The sequence below is a fragment of the Epinephelus moara genome, chromosome 4, assembly GCF_006386435.1.
Source record: "Epinephelus moara isolate mb chromosome 4, YSFRI_EMoa_1.0, whole genome shotgun sequence".
Taxonomy (NCBI): Eukaryota; Metazoa; Chordata; class Actinopteri; order Perciformes; family Serranidae; genus Epinephelus; species Epinephelus moara.
Genome location: NC_065509.1, coordinates 4336167 through 4341123, shown reverse-complemented (window position 1 = coordinate 4341123; position 4957 = coordinate 4336167).

The following is a 4957-nucleotide window of genomic DNA, read 5'->3' as shown; positions in this document are numbered from 1 at the left end:
GACAGGCATCTCTGTGCAAAGTTTCATGTCTCTACAACATACGGGGCATGAGATATGCCCATTCAAAGTTTGCAATTTCAATTGGTTGCTATAGCGACCCCCTTTGGTCAACTGATGTAATACTGCTTCATTCACATCCTCCCATGACCCTCTACCACTGTGCCAAATTTCACATGGACTGACCAAGTCAGTGAGGAGAAAAACGTGGAACAGACACACAGACACACACACAGACAGTTTTCGTCATTATATAGTAAGATGGCCAGGTTTTTCATCTATGTTGTCCATTGTTGCCTCCGCTTTCCAATGTATAAACTGTGGCGATCCTGTATATTTTATAAATATATATTTTTTATAAGACAGTGGTTATCAGCTGATGGCTTGTGCACCTCCAGACACACCCGCCGGGGCTATCGGCCAGTGGGATGGCTCGATCAGCTGAGCCCAGGTAGACGAGGCCCTACATTATGCTGCTCCTGGCAGTATGGCAGTGAGAAAGTCCTCTGCGTATTCGGCCCACCACAGCATTTTACACTGCTCAAAGTCCGTGAAATAGGTGCAATTCCCCATGAAATATCATCCATCCGCCCACCGGCCTCACCTCAGATTCCATACATAGATGTATTTAGATAGATTTACATAGATCTACACACTGATGATGCTAGTCACCACTTGTTTATATACTAGTATAGTAATATCTACATTTACTTGTTACTTACCTGTGACTCTTCCTCTCCTGCTCTGTTTGTGCCAATACCTGGCAGGACTGCTTCTGAGACTGTTGACTGATAAAATAACACATTGATGCATGCCACGTGACCAGGGAAATGTGCCTCAAAGAACCCGTCATCAAGATAATCTGATCTGACTATACAGCTTAAAACTGTATTTATGCGTTATTTTATTTTATAAACAAGTGCCAAAATTTTTCAGCTCGCGCACGGGGGTGGGGTGCAGATTTGGTCCCCCCCAACATTGACTCCATGGCTACAGCCTTGACCGAGAGGCACTGGCGTCTAAACAGCTGAGCCCCAAGCTGAACGATGTGGGGGCAGAAATGATGGGGGGGGGCACAGCAGAAAAAGTTTAGGAACCACTGACTGAAGGTATTTTGTGCAACCAGCCCCTGGCTTTCAGCATTTACTGACTGACCCAAACAGCCCCACCCACCAGAAGAAAAAAGAAAGTTTAATTTTTGTAGTGTTTGATATGTTCCTTTTGATTCATTTTACTCAGAAACTTAGTCATATGTTGAATTTGATATTAAAACACAAAAATACCAGACAAGAATTTAATCAGTATTCTTTTTTTTTACTCTCACTGATTTCATGTCATTTACTGCGAGCCCCCCCAAAAGTTTGTGATGTTCATACAATTTTTAGATTATAATTCTTGATATCTGCATTTCCATCTTCCTCTGAGAATCGCTCTCATTTGTTTCCCCCCCACCTTGCAGCACTGGCTTGCACAACAAACCCAGCACACTGCCACACAAAATACAGTGAAAAACATGGCCAGTTCTATGAATATCAAATACTGTAATCAAAACACGACAAAAAAATCCCTTCTCCACAGAAAAGGAGGAGAAAATAAAATCAAATCGCTAAAATCAATGCTTGAAAAGGGCCTAATGTGACCAAATAAATCCACGTCTAGAAACCAGTGATCGAACCGCTCTGGCAATTTAAGGATTGTTCTCAGAATTTGCTGCTTTGACAGACTTTTTAACACAAACTGACAAACTACAAGTTTCTCTGGGAAACATTTTGTAAGCTGTTTGCAACTTTTTGGCATGTGTATAATTGCCTGTTGCTGTCAGAGAGCTGTGTGGAAACACCTGGGGAGGGAGCAAGAGCCTCAGTATATGGATGTATTCACACCTCACTCTGCTGCATAAATTTCCATCCCAATTTCACTGGCAGTACCTTCAACAAGCACAGGAAGGAAAATCTTTGGGCACAAGTTTTGTATTGAGTGGCATATTTTCACACATGGTGTACACACTGATACTGTTTGGAAGGACACACATCTCCACTATCTTCAGCCACTCACGTCCCTGTCCAAGTTCCCAAAATGCACAATGCACGTTCACATTGACTGACACTGTGATGCTTTTGTTTCCTTTCAATCAGCTATTTTGTGTTGGCTGGATTTTTGTCCAAGAACTGCATCTGAGGAAAGCAAATGAAGGTTACTTTGGCTAGCTACAACATGGTTGGTTACCTTCTGTCCTGGACACTAGTTGTAGTTCCTCTAATGGGCACTAGATGGTGCTTGGTAAAAAGTCTAATTATAAAATGCACACAATCAAAGCCATTGTAAAATACATCATTACAGTATCACTGCGCTAATTGACGTTGCAAAGACACTGGACTCTTACATTGGACAGATGTTAAAGTAAAGTTAGAATGAAAATTGGGTTGACAATATTTTAAATTTCTGACACCATGAGAATTTCATGTTGTGTAGACATTAACATTACAACATTTTGCAGACATCGGATTTTGTTCTCCATGCCTTACGCCTAAATATTATTCTACATTAAAGATTATTTTGGTATGAGATGTTTGGAAGAAGCTGAATTTTGGTTATTTAACAACACAACTTAAAGCAGCTGTGCGGAACTTTACGTTTCCGTTGATTATAGTGCCCCCTTTGGTCGAAGCGGTATGACACCACAGCCTGGTGTCGTAAAATTCTGACTGCGCCGGCATTCGGCTTCATTCGTAAAATCTCGACTGCAACCGGCAATTACCGCATGCATTTGTTTTGGAGAGCGAGAGGAAAATCATAAATGTTCTGGTGAAGCTCTGCATTTCTTATAAACTGAGGACAACTGCCTGCTGTATATTTGTGTTCATGGTCACAGTCATAATTTTGTGGCGTTTGTGGTAACGTTACTAGACAAAAGCGGTTCACATCAGCTAACGTTACATTTAGCTTGCTTATAACTTCCATATCGTCATATGTTGAAGTGAAACAATGTCTAACAAGTTGCGGTATATTCTCTAAATAAAAAGGGCCAACTCGGGATCAGTTTTAAAACCTTTCAAATCTCTCAGCTCTCTCCACTTGGTGAATGCCCGACCGAGGTTTACACGCGTTTGGGCTTGAGCCCTATCACTGTTCCGTTTAGCCTTCTTCTGTTCGTCTGTTCTTTTTCTTTTAGATGGTGCTCCTTCTTTATCTGCCATGACATCGAAAGTACAACCAAGTCCTTATATATACATCTGGTAAAACGTCATGTGTTCAGCAATGCCCATTGCGTACCACTTACTCGAAGAACACTCTCTGTAAACATGGCTCTTCTTCTTCTTCTCTCAATTTATTGGCGGATCGCAAACAACTTCCAGGTGCATACCACCACCTACTGTACAAGAGTGTGCAATGTGTCCGAAATCATCCACTACTCCCTAATACATGTCATTTAGCCTGTTTCTTAAATCCTACTCGTAAACACGGCTCCTTCTTCTTCTGTGGTTTAATGGCTGCAGGCCGCTGCAGGCGTGCAGACTTACTTCCGCCTCCGGGTGCCGTATACTGGTTTGCTGACTTCCGCTGTCCATCCGACCCACGCAAAGCTATGCTAAATAGCCATATAGAGAAAGGCTTTTTTTGTCGCTGTTGGGTTCAAATAAATATGTGGATCTTCAAGGGGGGGTGATACGAACTAGGGACAGTTTTATTAATGGTAAAAAGTTCCGCACAGCTGCTTTAAAACTAACAATATCAGGTTTGCTTCATCTAAGCCTGAGGCTGATCGCCCGTTGAGCGTGTAGCAGGAAGGAGAAACATTGCATGTCCTTTTGTGAATAAAGTCGTGGACGTTGAGACACAATTTATTCAGGGACTGTTTTGTAAGGAGATGGTGATTAGACCCCGTTTGGAAATGTTCCTTATGGAGTGTCTATATGAAAGACACCATTTCACCTCACACTCTACTACAACACGCTATATTATTTATCTAACAATCTGTTCCACCCACATATATCAAATATTACACATCATGGATTTGCATTATCATCTGATAAAATTTTATGCATCGTTCTTTGATTCTTTGGCAGCGGCAGTTTTCTTTATAACATCAGAGACACTGACCACATCGGCAAGGCAACGGTTTGTTGGGCTGTAAGAAAAGTGACTCTGGCTCTGAAAAGACCCGTTTATGTGGTTTTCACTGGACAGAATCCGCTCACAGAGTATGTTGCCATAGTAACTGACTCAGGGTTTCGCTGGACTGGCTTTGTGAAAGGGAAAACTCAAAGTTTCCCTCATCTCAGGCTGAACATACTCAGAGTTTTCACTAATCCTGCTTCCTGAAATAGGGCCCTGGTGTCCAATTGGTTAAAAACAAGGTCTGTCAAAAAGGTAGAGCTCAAGCAGGTGCAGGTGTTTAGTGGCAATCAGGTCCCAGTGTCCAGCAGCAAGAGGTCAAACACGGATAAAAACAAGCAACATACATTTAAAAACTAAAAGCATGCAAACAAAACCAAGTACAGAAATAAAACCATTTAAAACAGTGGCTCCTAACTGGTCCAGCCACAGGGTCCAGATTTCACCTTGGTCGTTAGTTCAAGGTCCACACAGTTTAATACATTCAGTGTCATACTTACCTTTGTCAGTGTCTTCCAGCTAGTTTGCTGTCTCTGTCAAGTAGGTGTCTGTTACTCACTCACTCTACAGCAGGAGACCACACCTACATAAATGCTCTGTGTCGGAAATTCACAGTACTTAGAAATAAAGTGTGTTTTTACAAACTCGACACATTTGTGAGTCACTTCCAGTCCATTCAGAATGGACCCTCTACCCAATTTTAGACCGTGACCCACCAGTTGGGAGCCACTGATTTATTTCAATCAATCAATCAATCAATTTTATTTATAAAGCCCAATATCACAAATCACAATTTGCCTCAAATTTTGATTCCCCTTTAACGGGGAAAAAAAACGGTAGAAAC